The following is a 20,058-nucleotide window of genomic DNA, read 5'->3' on the forward strand; positions in this document are numbered from 1 at the left end:
GTGTTCTGATCAAAAACTGGACACCTGGCAGCCCTAGTGTGTGCCAAGATCAAGGGGTGTGGGGAGAAGTGCAGCCAGAAAGTCAGTAAGAGGTTCTGGTGGTTGGCTATTGTAGGGTAGCTCATAAGTAAGGCTACGTTTTAGTCACAAGTATTTTTAGTAAAAGTTGTGAACAGGTCACGGGCAGTAAACAAAATCCACAGCCTGTGACCAGTCCATGACTTGTATTCTATACCCCTGACTAAATCTTGGGTGCTCTGGTGGATGGGGGTGGCTCAGGGGCACAGCTCGCAGCCCAGGACCCCACTGGTGCAACGGGGGGTCCGGGGGAGCGGCGGGCGGCCCGGACCACTGCTGCTGCTTGAGGGTGGGCGGGTGCAGTGCTGTTGAGGTTGGGGTGGAGGGGCGCAGCAGCCCGGGACCCCGCTGCTGTTGCTGGGGGAGGGTGTGGTGGCCTGAGACTGCCTCAGCAGCGACCGGCCCAGCGGCTGCCCCAAGCTGGTTGGGTGGCCCCCGGGCCAACCACACTGGCTGATGCAGAAGTCACGGAGGTCCTGGAAAGTCACGGAATCCGTGACCTCTGACAGACTCGCGGCCTTACTCAGAAGCGCAGAACTGCTGGCATTCTCTGTGGGGAAAATATGTATTTTTTAAATAAAATACATAAATATCTGGACTGAGCAAACTGACACAGGAAAGAGAAGATAGGTCAAATGTTAGGCTTGTTAACCTTAACAAGCAAAATCAGAGTCTGCTTATTTAGTGGTGTTCTCTGAAAGGGTCGATCCTAGATCCATTGACGTTAAGAATGGCAACACTTTCACTCAATGCAGGTTTGAGCCCTAAGGGTGTAATCTTCACTGCAGAGATAACCCAGAATATTAGCCCAGCCCACCCACTGCCATCCGCATAGAAAAAACCTCTGTATGGAGGTGCTTTAAGCCTGGGCTAGCTGGCTTGACTGGCTCTGCTTTAACTTGAGTGGGAACCCACCTGCTTTGCAGTGAGGTGACAGTCGAAATCACATGAGTGCTGATAGTCCTCCAAAGCCTTCCCATAATTCCCCCCAGAAGGACAGACAGGTTCTCCCACGGTTGATTGGGAAAGAATCCTAAAGCAGCTCAGCACAAAGAACCATGGGATATGCCCCCAAACACACCTGGCCAAGTGCAGAAACGGGGAGGATGCAGTAACATGGGTAGGCCTTTGCGGTCGGGATGCTTGCACCTGGGCGAGGACAAACCCAGGTTCTCAGCCTGAGGTGCCAATCACCCGGGTTCACTCCACAATGAAGACGTGGCCTATAGGACTTTCAGTAGTAACTCCAAACCTTGTTGAAAGTTGCTTTAAAATTCATTGGCAAACTGGGAGACTTTCAACAGCACTGTGCACAATAAACTAATCAGCTTTTTAATAACCTCTCTATCAAGTTTTAGAATGGCATTTGTCTCCAGTTACCAGTCTCCAAAACACACGTGCTGCTCTTTGCTACTATAATCTTTTAGCATGATTTGTTAGTAAAGATCTTTCTATGTGGCCTTATTAAATGACCTTTCAGTAATTTTAGGAGTTTGATTGGGCTGTGTCAAATAGCTTTCAGATTCTGATAGCTTGATGCATTCATTTAAATCCGTGCACATTTGATTAATTTTAGCTCATGCTCAACAATGATTTTGGTTACACGGAGTATATTCATAGATGCAGATAGGAATGCCATAAAACGAAGAAATTCCAGGATTCAGACACAGAGCGTCTGAGCACCAGTCTGTGAATGCATCTTTGCTGTCTAGAGAGTTATCGGATCTGGCAGTTTATACAACAAGGTTTGGTAATGCTCCTTTAATCTCCCCTCATCTGAGTTAAAAAACCTGTTCTACACAGAGCTGCAACCAGCCCTCCCCTGCCAAAAAAAACCACAACTCACTGAAAATTACAGATCTAAATATTTGCTCAGTGAACATTCAATTCTTAATTACAATTAAGCTGCTACGAATTCTTCTTATAAATTGTTTTTGAAAGCACAAAAGCTACAGCATGAACACAGATATTAAAAATAGCCTTCTACAATTGCTATCTGTGAGTGGCATGGTCCCATCTGGAAATCATTCATTCAAACATCCATCCTATACACAATAGATCATTATTTTCCAGTTTAGTATGACTTTTGTTCCCCTGAGCATACATTATATCCAGACACTGGATCTATTTCTTATCATCTATATTGTCTCATTAATACTGCACAAACTGGCTTGCAAGGGTACGTCTCTTTTGTATGGTTGAGTGTCATTCCTTGTAGCAAAAAGAAATGCATGCCAAATCCCTTGGGTTAGTAAACTACACGTGCACATTTTTATGGGACTATTGACTATCATCTCCCACTTAGATTTGGATAAATTTTCTAAAATACTGACCTGATTGATTGCATTTTTAGTCAAAATAGCCTCATGTTGATTAAAACACACTGAGGGCAGGTCTACACTAAGGGCGGGGGTCGAACTAGGGTACGCAAGTTCAGCTACGTGAATAGCGTAGCTGAATTCGAAGTACCCTAGTTCGAACTACTCACCCGTCCAGATGCCGCGGAATCGAAGTCCGCGGCTCCAAGGTCGACTCCGCCACCGCCGTTTGCAGTGGTGGAGTTCCGGAGTCGACCGCGGCGCTTCCGGAGTTCGAACTATCGCGTCCAGATTAGACGCGATAGTTCAAACTCGGAGAAGTCGAACTCACCGCGTCGACCCGGCTGGTAAGTGTAGACTAGCCCTGAGAGAGAGAGATTTCCTAGAAGGACGGCTGAAAATGCTTTTGTTAGTCTGGCAGTGGTTCTCAACCAGGGGTCCGAGGCCCCTTGGGGGTTCGCGAGCAGGCTTCATGGGGTCTGCCAAGCAGGGCCAGCATTAGACTCACTAGGGCCCAGGGCGGAAAGCCGAAGCCCCACCACATGGGTCTGAAGCCCAGGGCCTTGAACCCCGTCACTCAGGGTTGAAGCCGAAGCCTGAGCAATGTAGCTTCCTGGGGGCCCCCCCTGTGGCGTGGGCCCCCCTCTAACGCTGGCCCTGGCTTTTATATGCAGAAAAACAGTTGTTGTGGCACAGGTGGGCCATAGAGCTTTTATAGCATGTTGAGAGGTCTCAGAAAGAAAAAGGCTGAGAACCCCTGCTCTGTGGTATCTCATTTCTCGTGTTGTCCGACATTCAGATGGAAGTTACAGTTTAAACATGCTCACTGCAGAGAGCTGAGTGGTCAGGCCGTGCTAACAATGGAACATTAAGTTACACGGACCAGATTCTCAGCTGGTGTACATGGGTGAAGCTAAACCGACTTACATGAAGTCCACAAATTCAAAACAATTTTTTCCCCAAATGGACATGCAAATGATTTCATTTCCAAAGATTTCATTGCGAAGTTTTTAACTGGTGGGGGGGAAAGGGAGAAACTACAAACAAAATAATTGTGCTTTTTCCAGTCCCCCCCCCCCAAAACAACAAAAAACAAAGAAACAATAGTTCTAATTGGATTCACAGAAAGCAACACTGGTAAAACCATATATCAGCATTTGCATGATAACTGAACCCCAGTCTCCTTCCCCTTGCTGGGGACTGCTCACGGATGTAAAATTACTCACATGCATGAGTGCTTGTAGAAAGAGGCTCGTTGTAAACTAACCAGGGCAATGACCTTGCATGAAATCTTGGCCCCATTGAAGTCAATGGAAATGTGTCTTTACATTTTTCTGTAAAGTATTGCAGAACTAGAACCATAGAAACAGCAAATAAGAATGGTAACACTGAACAGTTTCCTCTAATCCAAAGCAGACTTTCGTGGTTATTGTGTGATCTGAGCATTGTCATTTCAAGAAAACTCCATAATGAGAACTTTCTGTCCATATCAGTGAGGTTTCCTATATTAACTCTACCTACCTTCCATAGAACCCAGGAAATTTACAAATTGGACAGTGCAGTTTAAGCCCTTTGGGGGGAATTTTCAGTTTCTATTTAAGTCACTTTAGACAATTATGTTAGGCAGCTTGTTAAAAGAAACATGAACTGCTTGGGAAAAAAATACACACGCATTACTGTATATAAATAGCATATAATTTTATCCCTTTGGAGACCTGGAATGTTGCCTTTTGTGTCCTGCATTATTGGATTGCATTCACGATGTCAAATGCTTGTAGCATCTGACAAGGTAAAAGCTTTGTATTCTTGCACTGAAAAAACCCAATAGGCTACATAAATGTGATTGGTTTCCCCACCCCCCCAGTTTGATGGTGCTTTCACTGCCTGCTTACTGTGTGGAACATTGTTTTCTGGGAGATGATAATATACTCTTATGCAGGGTTTATTCATGGAGTGGGACTCTTTTAATTGAAATGTAAGTTACCAAAAATATCATTGTTCATCTTTTAAAAAAAACAGAATCCACTTCAAAGCCCAGTATAAAGATTAACATTATCTACAACAACAACACTGAGAAGGCAAATCTACTTGAAGGAGTGTAGATAAACTGAAATGTTCTTTCCGGCTTTGTTTTAAGAAGCATTTTGTTGATAGAGATTTTGCTTATCACTGTTCCAGATGAGATGTTGATCTAATTAGCAAACAAACACTATACAGTAAATGCTGTATTATCTGGCACTTTACCAACTCCTGCTCCTAGGTGGAGGAATGGCCATGGGGGCTCTGTGCTCTGCCCCACCCCAAGCGCTGGCTCCGTAGCTCCTATTCGCCAGGGACTGTGGCCAATGGGAGCCGCGGAGGCAGCGCGCAGAGCTGCTTGGCCGCCCCTCTGCCTAGGAGCAGCAGGGACATGTCGCCACTTGAGGGGAGCCGCCCAAGGTGAACGCCGCTCAGATCCGGCACCTCAAAATCCCTCCCACACCCAACCCCCTGCCCTGAGGCCCCTCCCACACCCAAAGTCCCTTCCTTCATTGGTAAGTATAACTCTTAGTTAACCAGATTGCTTCCCCCACCATGCTGGATAACAAAGCTTTTACTGTACTAGGTGGTGATTAAGGTTGCAGCATGGCACACCATATCCATCCAACATCTTAAAAGCATGGACAGATGTTAAGGAGAAAGATTTATGCATCCCCTTCTACCTTCATATTGCCCAGACTCCTATGCTATATAAGGTTTCTACTTCCATCTCCAGCAGATACCCTTAAGCAATGCATACTCATCTAAATCAGACTCACACAACCCTCACCCCCATACTTCATCAGACTTGTACTCAAATGCAAAACCTTAAGCTTGTATAGCAATTACATCATCAGATCAGCACAGCTGACTCTTACATTCCATGCATGTGGGAAGTTATTTTGCCTTAACACTGCTGAGGTCACTGTCAAGGTTTTGCATTATGTGCCTCATGCCCCCATTTTGCTCTGTGGGCTGGGTACTCCACCCGAACTACGCCTCCCACAATGCACTGTGGCCAGGAACTCCCAGGATGCACCACCGTAGCTCAGAAACAAGAGAGACCATGGTGCATTATAGGAGTCCAGGCCATAGAGGAGAATAGGGACATGAGCATCTGAACTACAAACCCCATGGTGCACTGTGGCACCATTTCCAAATTGAAACTCTTCGTTTTTAGCTTTATAGGTCAGTAAACCTTTAAACTCCACCTGGAAACCCACAGGCAGCAGTACATACTGGAGCAGTGGTTTAGTATGCACTGAACAAGTAAGCTACTGCATTATGGGTGTGCTTCCATTTCTGAATGATTTGAGGCATAGCAATGTGTAGAGCACGTCACAGCAGTCTGATCCTCTAGTTACAAAGACTTGAATTGGGGTGATGATGCCTCCACGCCAAAGAGGAAAAGTCACCGTGTTCTAGCCATAAACACACGGTAGATGTCTATTTCGGATACTGCCGAAGGTTGACAATCCAGCAATGGTTGAGACTCTAAACAGACTCCCAGGTTGCAAACACAAGTAACACACAGAGGAGACATACCTGTGATGCTGTCCGAGGTACCCAGGGCTGTGAGACCCCTCGCTACCAGCTGCCCTTGGCATAAGGAAGTCTTGTGTGTAGCGCCTGCCATGCATCAGCTCCACCAGCTACTGGCAACACAAGCACTGCCCTCTAGGCCTCGCAAGCCGTCCTGTTACTCTGTAGGTTAGCAATAGGCACACCCCAGTGCTCGAGCCCTCTGAGCATCTCCCTGGAGTGTCCAGCCCCTGCTCCACTGGACGCTCTGTGTTCAGAGTTGCTGCTTCCAACATCACAGTACACGCCAGCTTACCGGTTCCACCACAGATCCCTGCTCCGCTTAACACACACAACCCCTACATATGCTCAGAGTGAAATTAAGTATAAGTTTATTTTACAAAGCACAGCGATTCAAATGATAACCAGGAGAAGTATTGACGACAAATGAGTGCATATGAAATAACGCATTCTTGAAATAATCTCCTGTCTTCTTCAGTATTGCTCACCCAAAATCTTTGCAGCCACGTTGGCTGTAACCCTCCTTACATGAGACAGATGCGCTGTTAGCTTGACTCTAAGTGAAGGATCCCATGTGTTCCCTTGCACCCCAAGATATACCAGAACAATCCTTTGTCTTTATTCATAACCAGGACCACGCCCCCCCTTGCTGTTTGGTTCATCTAGTAGATTTCCTTTCTCCATCTCTTTTGTTACCTGAGGCTCAGTATGTAAATAGGCATACCTTGGGAGGCCAAATGGCCAGACAGACAGGCAGGTGTCTGTTACCTCCTGCCTCATCTGAGGTTCCCATCAGATGTTGTCTTAGAATCTTCCTAATATATCTATCCCAGAAATAACTCTCTCCTGCTAGCTTCCCATAACCATAAAAGCAGTGAATATTTTATCTTTGGTCAAACTCATGCTGACAGCTTTTAAAGAATGGCTTTTCTAAAGTGTACTGCAGATTAGCTGTGGACGTTGGTCTGAATTGTAGCTGGATAAACTGGGTTAGTTGTGAGACTTCAACAAATCATTGTGTTAAATAGTTTAATGCACTTTCTGGATCCCTACTGTGTTGGTAGCTTCCCTGCACCCCCAGCTAGTGGAGGGCTCTGATTCCCAGTTCAACTTGTGTCCTAACCAGGAGAGGGCTCCATAATCCTGGGAGCTGGCTGCAGAGGCAAGGCTGGGTAACGGGAATTCTGGTGCCGGCAGGAGGCCAGCAGTAGCTAGGGTGACCAGACAGCAAGTGTGAAAAATCAGGACAGGGGGTGGGGGGTAATAGGAGCCTATATAAGAAAAAGTCCCAAATATCGGGACTGTCCCTATAAAATCGGGACATCTGGTCACCCTAGCAGTAGCCAAGGCACGGGGATGCAGTGGTCTGGAAGCAGCAGGCGTAGGGATGACTGCATGTGTGGAGGCCCCAGTACTTGGACTGTCGCCAGGGGCTGAGCTAGGAACTATTGGATGGATCTTCCATTGTAATTAAAATCATCGTGGCGAGGGCATGAGTACGTCTTAATTTCTGGTCGCTCTAGCAAAGCTCCTCCTTTACTCAGAACGTGTGACTATTTATGGAATCCTCCGCAGCCCGTCGGGCCTAGTCCTGGGAGTACCTAACTGAACTCTGAGCTCCTGGTACGCAGAGCACACGACCAGTACCAGCCATCTAGGAGGGGTTGGTGCTCCACATGGCTCGCGTCAACAAGCAGTGGGTCCAGTTGTAGAATATGGGCTCCTCTTTTTAGATTTTGCCCTTTTCAGGGGATGAATGCTGCAGCTTGTTCTTTCCTTAGGAGCACCAGAGGCCAGTGGATACACTCAGAGAGCCCAGTGCTAGATGCTTGAGAGGAAGGTGTAAGAAACCCTGTAATGGATAACTATGGAGTAATCAGCCCACTGGTGAAGTTTTCTTCCTAACCGCCATCAGCTATTGGTTGGTTTGCATCCTGAAGCATGAGGACTTATAGCCCGTGTAAAAACCAGAAATAATGTTTGTGTCCAGTGTAATGTAACTGCGCAGATTCTCATTATCTATATTAATGGCTAATCTTTATTAAGCTCTTGACCTCCATATTAGTTTGTAGCAATGCCTGATTTGCAGAACGGCACTGTAAGAGTTTCCCTGTTTCCTATCCCATTCCTCCACACTCTATCACATTTTGTTTGCAGTTTCAAATCACTGCTGTGCATGGACCAGAGTTGAGTTGCTGACAAAGATGTCCTGGGCTTTTCCAGAGTGGCCACAGTGGTTAGTTCTGAATGTGTCTCGACTCTTGCATCTATTACTAATAGTACATTGATTTGATAAACACAGCTAATCTAGCATGCCTCTATCTTGCTTGCAGGGAGAACGTTGTTGTGTGAACATTTACCTTCACAAGCAAATTCAACTTTGCTAGCTGATCTATTGTCTCCGTTCCAAGAACGGAACTGAAATCATCCATTTTATGTATTCTAGCCCACAGGCTATCACAGAAGCACGATAGGAAGATCGTGTGTCTTAGATTGCAGTTGCCTTAACAGAGAGTATCTTCCGATGAATCTTTGGCAACTTGCCTCGGGTTACAGGCAATTGATTTTAATATTTCGTGAAATAATTACAAAGTGGTGCTACTCACTATGGCTACCACAAAGGAGCTATAAACCTTGCTATGTCATTTTAACACCAAGGTCAGACACCTGGGATTCTGTAGCTCAATAGCATTTTAATATTGGTTTTACCTGTGATTAAAGCTTCCAGAGACAGGATGTCTTTTTCATCCCTGATAATAACCCGCGTGGCTTTAGAATCATAGGACTGGAAGGGACCTCGAGAGGTCATCTAGTCCAGTCTCTTGCACTCCAGGCAGGACTAAGTATTATCTAGACCATCCCTGACAGTTTGTCTAATCTGCTCTTAAAAATATCCAATGATGGAGATTCCAGAACCTCCCTAGGTAATTTATTCCAGTACTTAACTACCCTGACAGGAAGTTTTTCCTAATGTCCAATCTAAACCTCCCTTGCTGCAATTTAAGTCCATTGCTGCTTGTCCTATCCTCAAGGAGAACACTTTTTCTCCCTCTTTTATGTACTTGAAAACCGTTATCATGTCCCCCCTCAGTCTTCTCTTCTCCCGACTAAACAAACCCAATTTTTTCAATCTTCCCTCATAGGTCATGTTTTCTAGACCTTTAATCATTTTCTTGCTCTTCTCTGGACTTTCTCCAGTTTGTCCACATCTTTCCTGAAATGTAGTGCCCAGAACTGGACACGATACTCCAGCTGAGGCCTAATCAGCACGGAGTAGAGTGGAAGAATTACCGGTACTTATTGTGTGATGATTACAACACTCCTGCTAATACATCCCAGAATGATGTTTGTTTGCTTTTTTTGCAACAGCGTTACACTGTTGACTCATATTTAGTGGCGTAACTTCAGTGATGAATTTGACCCATACAGTAAAACACGATGTTGCTTCCATAGAATTATGGCAGCCAGAGATAGAAAACACATGTGCCTGTCAGTGAAGCACTACTCCCTACAGTAAATGTTTAGGGGAAAGTCTTGGCCTCATTGAAGTCGATGATAAAATTCCCATTCATTTCAATGGGACTGGAATTTTGCCCTTAATGTTTAGCTTCATCTTATTTTTGTTTGTGATTAATTTATTAGTTTTCATAAAGAAACAGACTAAAAAATACAGATAGATAAATGATTTACAGCTTGTATATGTTACCAAATACTGCATGTTTTACAGGATATCCAATAAAATTATGAAATTGCACCATTTTACAACTTGTCAAAGCTTCCCAGGACAGACAGTACAAAATCAGACAATATTATGCAGAGATAACATAGAATCATAGGACTGGAAGGGACCTTGAGAGGTCATCTAGTCCAGTCCCCTGCACTCATGGCAGGACTAAGTATTATCTAGACCATCCGTGACAGGTGTTTGTCCAACCTGCTCTTAAAAACCTCCAATGATGGAGATTCCACAACCTCCCTAGGCAATTTATTCCAGTGCTTAACCACCCTGACAGTTAGGAAGTTTTTCCTAATGTCCAACCTAAACCTCCCTTGCTGCAATTTAAGCCCATTGCTGCTTGTCCTATCCTCAGAGGTTAAGAAAAACGATTTTTCTCCCTCCTCCTTGTAACAACCTTTTACGCACTTGAAAACCGCAATCATGTCCCCTCTCAGTCTTCTCTTTCCCAGACTAAACAAACCCAGTTTTTTCAGTATTCCCTCATAGATCATGTTTTCTAGACCTTTAATCTTTTTTTTTCTCTTCTCTGGACTCTCCAATTTGTCCACATCTTTCCTGAAATGTGGTGGCCAGAACTGGACACAATACTCCAGCTGAGGCCTAATCAGTGCGGAGTGGAGCAGAAGAATTACTTCTTGGGTCTTGCTTACAACTTTCCTGCTAATACATCCCAGAATGATGTTCGCTTTTTTTGCAACAGTGTTACACTGTTGACTCATATTTAGCTTGTGATCCACTATGACCCCCAGATCACTTTCTGCAATACTCCTTCCTAGGCAGTCATTTCCCATTTTGTATGTGTGCAACTGATTGTTCCTTCCTAAATGGAGTACTTTGCATTTGTCCTTATTGAATTTCATCCTATTTACTTCAGACCGTTTCTCCAGTTTGTCCAGATCATTTTGAATTTTAATCCTATCCTCCAAAGCACTCGTGACCCCTCCCAGGTTGGTATCATCTGCAAACTTTATAAGTGTACTCTATGCCACTATCTAAATCATTGATGAAGATATTGAACAGAACCAGACCCAGAACTGATCCCTGCGGGACCCCACTCATTATGTCCTTCCAGCATGACTGTGAATCACTGATAATTACTTTCTGGGAATGGTTTTCCAACCAGTTTTGCACCCACCTTATAATAGTTCCATCTAGGTTGCATTTCCTTAGTTTGTGTATGAGAACGTCATACAAGACAGTATCAAAAGCTTTATTAAAGTCAAGATATACCGCGTCTACCGCTTCCCCCCCCTCCACAAGACTTGTTATCCTGTCAAAGAAAGCTATCAGGTTGGTTTGACACAATTTGTTCTTGACAAATCCATGCTGACTGTTACTTATCACCTTATTATCTTCTAGATGTTTGCAAATTGATTGCTTAATTATTTGCTCCATTATCTTTCCTGGTACAGAAGTTAAGCTGACTGGTCTGTAATTCCCTCGGTTGTCCTTAGTTCCCTTTTTATAGATTGGCACTATATTTGCCCTTTTCCAGTCTTCTGGAATCTCTCCTGTCTTCCATGACTTCTCAAAGATAATCACTAATGGCTCAGAGATATCTCCTCAGTCAGCTCCTTGAGTATTCTAGGATGCATTTCATCAGGCCCTGGTGACTTGAAGACATCTAACTTGTCTAAGTAATTTTTAACTTGTTCTTTCCCTATTTTAATGTCTTCTGATCCTATTTCATTTTCACTGGTATTCACTACATTAGAAATCCAATCACCACCAACCTTCTTGGTGAAAACTGAAACAAAGAAGTCATTAAGCACCTCTGCCACTTTCACCCAAGCTGCCTTCTACTTTCAAATTCTCAACCCGTTCCTCCCTATTTGTCCAAATCACATGTTACGGTGGGTATAATAATACATAAATAAACAGACATACACAAATAGGTTAAAAGGGAAGGAGAGGTCTGAGGGGTTAGGGTCTAGGAACAAGTGGAGAGGTTGGGTAGCATGAAAGTCTGGAATTATTTGAGCTATCTCAGCATTCTTTAGCCAAATGTATCAAGAAACAGGGTCCTAATTTGTACAAATTCACATAATTGCTTTCTGTGTTGCTAAGCTGTTCTTTCTCTGCAAACTCAGACAGGTCCAAATATCACTACTTTCTTGTAGGCCTAGGACGGTCCTGTAGCATATGCATCAGGCTTCCTTTTTCTTTATTACAGAGCCCACAAACATCAGAGGACAAGGCCCCCCAGCTTGCACAGCCTCTGTGGCATCCGATAGAATTGTTTGCTGTATCAGGTGTAATAATACGCTCTGCCATTGGGGTTCTTTGAAAAGCTGTGGTAACTCCTTCCTGTGCTTTCACAAAGAACTGCAATGGAGTTCCTCTTCGCTAGTAAAGCATACATAATGGTATTGGCCTGGGGAGTTTATGAAGCATTTCCAAGGTTCCCAGTAGGTCTGGGGCCTCTGGCAGTAGCAGGGCATCTGGACCAAATTGAAATGGCAGCAAATGTTTTAGTTGTAAGTACTGCCACTCTGCTGAGGGTGGCAGGTCATATTGTTGTTTTACTTTTAGAAAAGAGACAAAGAGCCCCCATCCTTGACTAATTGGGAAATAGCTTTGTCTTATTTGAAAAGTCCCTAGAGATGTGGCTTTGGGACTTTGAGCCTTTGATGGCATAATGAGCACAGTTGTTCATAGCTATGCCCATAACTCTACCAGGGCATGCAATTACGACTAAAGAATATTGCTGGGAAAAATTAAACAAGAGAAACGATAGACCAAGGAAAATGACTGAGATGAATGTTTGCAGTTAGAATTTTGAAGCGAGCAATATGTATAATCAATAGGCTTGTGTCATGGCAGAGCAATTTCAAGGGCAACACTAATACATTGGGTTAGTCCTTTGACTTTTTTAACAATTGTTTATTTGTATTTTTTAAAATAAACTTTCCTAGAGCTTGTAAGCGCTACTTAGCATCAACCTCTTTGATATGCACAGTAGCAGATACACACATATATATGTTAAAATCCTGCCCAAGCATATTGCTGAGGCAGTATTGTGTTGGGGTTTTATTTTTCCCCAGTTGCATCTGTGGTTTTTGGAAAGCTTGATTTTGTGTCAGGTTTTCCACCCTTGTAGAAGGAACCCCTCCCTCCCATGTGGTGAAATCTAACTCAATTTCTGTTAAATAACTAGGATCGATTACACTCGTTCTTGCTCTGTTGCTGACATGAGCACTCCTGACAATACCAGTAAAACACACATTCTTCACTTTCCACACTAATGAGCCATCCTGAGTTGTTATATTAAATCCATTTATGCTGTTTTTTATTTTTAGCCACCAAGCAATCCTGTTAAAAAATAGTAGTAAATGGCTGAGCTCTTGCTCCTTTCCGTTAGAAATACTATTTGGGAATCGTTCTGCCAATTCTGTATTACTGTGGGAACATTTTCTACAGAACTTTCAGCCAGTGGAAGAGCTTCGTATGTGGGGCGCTTTGCCAATTGTGCCTGTCATTTCTGGTTTAGTTTTTGATTCTTCTTACCTATGTTTTTTTCCCCTTTATTCTTCAGAGTGCAGCAAGCATTTCTTACACACCAGTTCATCTGCAAGAATGAGTAATCCCTTCCCCTGCAAGGATTACTGAGTGAAATTCTGTTACTTCTATTATGTAGGAGATCCGACTAAATATGGCCCCTTCTGGTCTGAAAATCTATGAATCTACAAGGTCCTGTTTTTCTAAAAACCGGGACTATTCAAGAAAACTACACTTCTAATGTCATGTAATATTTTAATATTTCTGCAAATCCAGTGCCCTTCCCTTTAAAATTGGGTTTGTCGGCTGCTTTTCTTCCTGAAAACCCCACTTCCACCAACACTTTTGCCAAAAATAATTAAATCCTTATTGACTGCTTAATCCTATACTAGGGACTGGTCAGAAAGTTCAGAATGCCCATCCCTGAAAGTCAGGCCCTTAGGATGTGTGTCTGTGCTGCAGTCATGGGGTGTGGTTGCAGTTTGAGGAGACCATGGGTCAGCAACCTTTCAGCAGTGCTGTGCCGAGTCTTCATTCATTCACTCTAATTTAAGGTTTCGCGTGCCAGTAATACATGTTAACGTTTTTAGAAGGTCTCTTTCTATAAGTCTATAATATATAACTGAACTATTGTTGTATGTAAAGTAAATAAGGTTTTAAAATGTTTAAGAAGCTTCTTTTAAAAATAAACTAAAATGCAGAGCCCCCCCGGACCGGTGGCCAGGACCCAGGCAGTGTGAGTGCCACTGAAAATCAGCTCACGTGCCGCCTTCGGCACCTGTGCCATAGGTTGCCTACCCCTGGAGTAGACAAACCCGAGCTAGCTTTAATTTAGCTAGCTCAAGGCCTGGGGTAATGAAGATGCAGCAACTTGTGTGTTCACACTTCATGGTCTAGCCCCGTGAATAATTATCCAAGCTCCTAAGTGGGTTTGTACAACTAAATTAAAACTAGCTTGTTTATATCTACGTGATCTGCAGTTATACCTTGTGATTGCAGTCTGGACATGACCCTCAGTTTGGCCACTCAGGAATTGAAGTACCCCCAAATCACCATTCACTTTCAAACGTTTTGGGTCATAGCATTTGTTTCGCCCAAGTAAGATTTCTAATGGGTTTTCATTTTAGGTGACACATCGGCATTTTAACTTGCCAAGATTCCACTGCAGTGTACGTATCCCTCAGCAACAGGTATCCAGGTAACCATGCCAATGTTGTTCCCCAGCAAGGTGACTGGAACAACTTGTTTCTTCAGTGGCAGGAAGAGCAGTTCTGCAATTACTGTACAGTTTTCACACTCCTGCTGAAATTGGCATCTGAACAATACAGGTTTCTGGTTCTTGTCACTCAAAGCCCGGCACCTTCCAAAGCCGATAAGGCATCAGACGTTCACCCACAGATCAAGATATTCTGACCTGTCACAGGTAAATTTGATTAAAACTATTTTTAATTAGTGTTTAACGCTGAGATTATGCTACATAGGATTGTTTATTAAAAATACTTTCCAAATGATTTCTGTCTTCTGATATTATTAAATGGCTACAGAAACATAAGTGTCTGGAAGAACTCACCAGAAACTCCTTATATTTAAAAGAATAAAATATGAAGCTTAGAATAATTTACAGCTATATGTTGGGTGTTAATACTTTTGCTTGGTTTTAAAAGACAACCATCTTGTGGAGCTATTTGTGTAAATAGAAATATTTACCTTTTATAAAGAAATTCTCTCTCTCTCAAACAGTTCTTCCGCTGACCATTTGTAAGTACTCTGTTCCCACAAAGGACTGGCGTGTTCTGTCCGAGCTCAGATACATTATAACAATAATAATATTGGGCTTCATTCTCCATGACCTTGGGCCATGTGCAGACATTGACCAACCCCAGAGTAAAATGGACCATTTTTGATTTGCATTGTATGCCCGTTGTACTCCCCCCTTGTCCAGCTGTAAATGACTACAGAAGGTCATAGTCAATAGAGAACAAAGCCCAGAATTTATACATCAGGAAACACTGCCACATTTTTGTACTATTACCTGGTGAACCTGTCTTTTTAAGACTATGTCAGTGGAAAGTCAGAGCAAATTAAGCAAATAAAGCACTAAAAAAACAAGCAAAGTCGCATGATTCCAAAGGGAGACCTGGCAGTTAAAATAGAAAATACCTAAAATATGTAAATTAAATAGTTTTCAGCCTTTTTTTAAGATGCAGGGGGAGAGAGCTTGCGGTGGTTGCTCCAGGGGTATATGACCGATACTACAACGAAGGCTGGATTGTCCTTTAATTTAAAAGCACAACGGTGCAACCCCTAAAATGTTGATGATGTCATAGCATGGGCCTTGATTCGGCAAAGCCCCTAAGCACATGCTTATGTGCCATTGGCTGCAATGGGGCTTATGCATTTGCCACAAGTTAAGAATGTGTTTGAAGTTTTACTGAGTATGGGGATTGGATTAAAGTTAAGCACATGCATCAATGCAATAGTGAATCGGGGTCATAGATAATAGCCAAGAGTTGACTTATGTCGAGTCAGGTCCCTCGTTATCAGAGAGAGTCAAAAGTCAGCAGAGACTTCTTATCAACCCACCATGTTATAGGTAGCCAGAAGGAAACCATTTCACAGGCAAGTCTCATCAAGGGAGGACTTTTGCCTAATCTGTTTTGAGTCAGACACTTTATGATCTTTGCCCAGTGCTGTAAACTGGCACCGAGCCAGGCTTTAGCAGTCAGTTCTACTTCCCACTTTCAGGTGTCTTCAGCCTCTATAGCTGGGAAGGGGAATTGTGGGGTACTTATAAGTTGATTAATTGCATGATGTTGGGGTGGGGCTTTTTTGTCTTCACAGATGTGGCTAGGAATATTCTGGAGTTTTGACTACAGAGGTTTTTCAGTGAAAATTAATAAAAACTCTGCGGAGTTTCCATTTTGGGATTGCATATTTGGAAGCTTTTGCGTAGCCATTCACTGTCTGGTCTGCATGCACTAAGATCTTTCACCATGAACACTCTCACATTTGATGATAACCTCTTATAATAGCCCACGTAGCCTTTTTGCAGCAGCTGACCTTTGCAGCAGGCTCTGAAGTGATAATAGCTCCAGTTTCCCCACACAGTCAGTGCTCGTTTGTTGATGTGGAGATCTGCAGTCTTGGTGTAAAAGATCAAGGAATGCAATTCTGACTCTTGGCTAAGGTGCATTTTAGTTTATGAGTCTCAGCAGTGGGAGCTGGGCAAATCATTGTCTCTGAAGCACGTGTGCACAGATGGGTGTGTATGGGCCAGATTTTCCAGCCTGGCTAAGCAGTGCTCAGTGCAAGACCAGGAGGAGAAGGGAAAGACAAAGGCAGTTGTAGGTCACATTTACGCCTTTCCAGTCTCCCAGGGAAGATAAGCATCTGATCCAGCTGCCAACACCCGTGTATCCCTGGGGCACACTTTCCACCATCATGCCCCCATGTCAGAGGAGAAGTAGGCTCTGGCTCTGTATGTAGGGGGAATCCTCCACTAGCTGGATTTGCAGAGCTTTGAGCTGGGAGACACATGCGCAGATCTGTATACGTTTATGCATGCATAGTGGGTGCATAAAATAAAGTTATACTGGGGTATCACATGTTAAAATAGTGTCTGTTGTTTGTAGGAGAGCTGTGAAATTAGAGACTTTGCCACCACTAGACAGCTTTGCTCGGGAGCCTGATCCAGTGAGCTGCTTAGCACACCTGCAGAGTACCTGGTACCTTCTGCTCTCAATGACAGCTGAATGCACTCAGCATCCTGCAGGATGAGCTTAGCAGATTTTAGGATCAGATTCTGCAGGTGAAAAAAAAAAGAAAAAGTGGTAGGACTAGGTCCTGCTAACATTCTGGTTTTGCTTTTAGGAACTTTAAAACTGTTAATTTATATTTAAAGAAAAAAAGATATAAAATAATCCCCTGCCTCATCCCCAGATTTAAATGTCTGTGAGTCTCAGCATGGCAGAAGTGTTTCCCATGGGAGTTATTTGGTTAAAACCCCACTTTTACACACACACCCCCGCTGTTATATTTTAATATTTGACTGTGTCTCCTGAATAAGACTTTGAGCAAAGCTGAATCCCAAGAAGTCACTGCATTTTAAGTCATAACACATCGCTGGCACATTGCAGCTTTAAAATGTCTGGTTGCAGTGCCTTTTAAAACAAAGATCGTAAGCCTGAAACAATGATACCTACAAATTCTTAAAGGGTATTTAGGCAGTGGTGTATTCATCCTATACAAGGAAAAATAAGCAGGGTGTGATGGGAGCTGCTTTTTTCTGTGTTGGGGAGGGATTGTTTGGATCAGAACTTCCACTGGATTTAGGTTGGGATTTTTAAAATAGCCTAAGGGATTTAGGTACCCAAAGCACTGGGTGTTCAGTTAAAGCTCCATTGCAAACTCCAGCCTTAAATCTATCTATCTATCTATCTATCTATCTATCTATCTATCTAGACATTCAGACAGACCTTCAAATAACAAATAATACAATTACAGGAAAAGAAATTAAAAACGAGAAAGAAAAGATTTGGGTCAACCAGGTCTGAGCTTCCTAAATGATTGTTCCATATTCTTTCAACAGGATACCAAATGGGTTATAAATTAGTTGAAACATTTTGATTTTCTGAATCTTTCACATGTGTTTTCAATAGGGAAGGTGCCATTGGTTAAAAGAGAGTTCTAAGCGTCTCTCCTTTTCTTCAATATAAGAATGACAGTATCTGGCAATGGGGTTTGTTTTTTGTTTTGTTTTGTTTTGTTTTAATACCAGCTAGATTACTCAGGGAGAATGACTTCAGAATGACAAATGAAAATCAACTTTCAGTAGTAATGTCTATTAAATCAATTAGTTTTTTCCTCCCAATATCTAAAGTGGTTTGACATTCAAAGAATTTGGGATTAATTGAATCACAAGTATTATCGAAACATAGATTTGTTGGTATCAGAAGTACTTTATGTAATTTTATTAATATCCAGTTAATATCCAAAAACAAAAATCAGGTCTGAATATATGAGGCTGATTTTGAGGATTTAAACTTTTTTTCCTTATTTTAAATCAATCTTTGATATTTAGTTCTGACAGTCAATTATTTTATTCCTACATGTGATACAAAACATTCTATTGGCTTCCCTATGTTACATTTAAGTAATTTAATATATTTTGGAGGCTATATAAAGATTTGATGATTGCCTTGTTTTGAAGGTTATATGAAGTGAGAAAGGATGCAATATTTTAATAGCTGAATATATTTATAGTCTTGTTTGAGATAAACAAATAGTCCTCTTGTAGGCTGGGAATTAATACTAATGCATTTTCTCTATTTATATAATCAAGAAAGTGAATATTTTTTCTATCCATGGTTTCCAATAAAATGCATTTTAATCGATTTCCTCCTGAGTTGTATAGATATTTATTTGGGAATAATCTGAGTATTATCCATAGCTTTGTTTCATGTAACAAATGACTTAATAATGTGAAATGTTATTGGATTATTTTCCAAAGATTTAGGAAGATTCACTATTATAACAGAAATATTAAATGACATTGTCCCTTGATAAGTAACCAGGAGGGTAAAACTGAATTGTTGAGTGAATTTTGAATTGTTGAGTACCTTGGCTTATAATGAATGCTGTAGAAGGGCAAAGATTGGGGAAATTAACTTTGCCTTGCAGTTTTGGAAGCTGTGCCTTTTTTCTGTGTTTATTCACTGATTCTGATTTTTCAAAAATATTGCATCAGAAATGCTGCTTCATGGGTATGAGAACTCAAAGGCATTATAACTGGTAACATGCTAAGTTTATACACAATCTGAGTTACAATGACTGTTTGATTGACTCTGTGTGACCCACAACACTTACGTTTCAATGGGCTTCACCTGTGAGTGTTGCCCTTGCATAATGTTAGAATTATTTTCTGCTAGGTTGGAAGTCAAAAGATTTATACAATCTGAAGAGAATATTACACACTGATTTCACTCCTGGAGATTTTATGCTATCAAGGCTCCATATAACAAGGCCTGTTTGGAATGTAAGAGGAACAGCATGAGCCCAATCTAAAGCTGTGGCGTGTGTCCCAGCAGCATTGGGTCTGTCTCTGAGAGCTCCCACACTTTCACTTACATCCTGCTGTGGGTACTGGCTACCTATGACAATTTAATTTACTTGGATATGAAGGTGAACTCTTTCATTAATGCAAAGCAAAGGTGCTGAGGGAAGGCCTGAGTGAAGTGCCTTGGCATTAATGGTTTCATTTTGTGAGCACTGGAATTTTACATGATGCAAATGAAGCTGCTGTACCTTGAGTGGTTTCTCATATTCTCCTAAGGTTATTGCCTGTGCTCAGCTGACCCTTTAGCCTCCCACGTTTTTGCTGCAGATGAATATCGGCATCTGATGTGGAGTTTGTAAAAGCTGCCTCGTGACTGTGCTTCAAAATGGAGAACCCAGGGTTTTGATCAGTCTCTGGTGTTAGTGTGGCTAAAGGAATTATGACTAGCAAACAATCATTCACACTAACAATCATGTAATACTCTAGGGACACAGGAAAGGAGCTGAGATATGTAAGAAAGAGAAGAATGCAACGCAAACAACTGTGTTGATTCTGAAAGAGAAGTGCTCTGGTATACCCTTTCAGAGAGGAGCTGCGAGGTGAAACTGGGATCCATTTGGAATAGTAGATCCCTAATAATAGATCACTGTCATTCAAGCATCATTGCCTCTCTTCTGAATGGCTGCTCTCTGCTTTTGATTATCATGAATTAGATAGTACTGCAGGGTTCCTTGCTGAAGGCAGTTTAATTCACAAAAGTGCTTCCAGAAATATTTAATCCTGCCTTAGTGCAGGGGACAGACTGGATG

At 42.5% G+C, this 20,058-nt stretch overlaps 1 protein-coding gene across 6 annotated transcripts in view; it reads left to right on the plus strand.

The window, feature by feature from the left end:
• The window catches only part of PRICKLE2 (prickle planar cell polarity protein 2), a 201,120-nt gene that overhangs the window by 58,921 nt on the left and 122,141 nt on the right, over positions 1–20,058 (plus strand). For 3 of the 6 annotated variants that reach the window (XM_039482375.1, XM_039482376.1, XM_039482374.1), the window contains exon 1: positions 14,412–14,617. The exons of the other annotated variants lie outside the window; for them this stretch is intronic. The gene's annotated coding sequence lies outside the window, so the exon portion shown is untranslated. Of the gene's footprint in view, positions 1–14,411; positions 14,618–20,058 lie in introns of those variants that run through there. 6 annotated transcript variants of the gene reach the window in all.

Source organism: Mauremys reevesii, linkage group 7 (assembly GCF_016161935.1).
Source record: "Mauremys reevesii isolate NIE-2019 linkage group 7, ASM1616193v1, whole genome shotgun sequence".
In the NCBI taxonomy this organism is placed as follows: domain Eukaryota; kingdom Metazoa; phylum Chordata; order Testudines; family Geoemydidae; genus Mauremys; species Mauremys reevesii.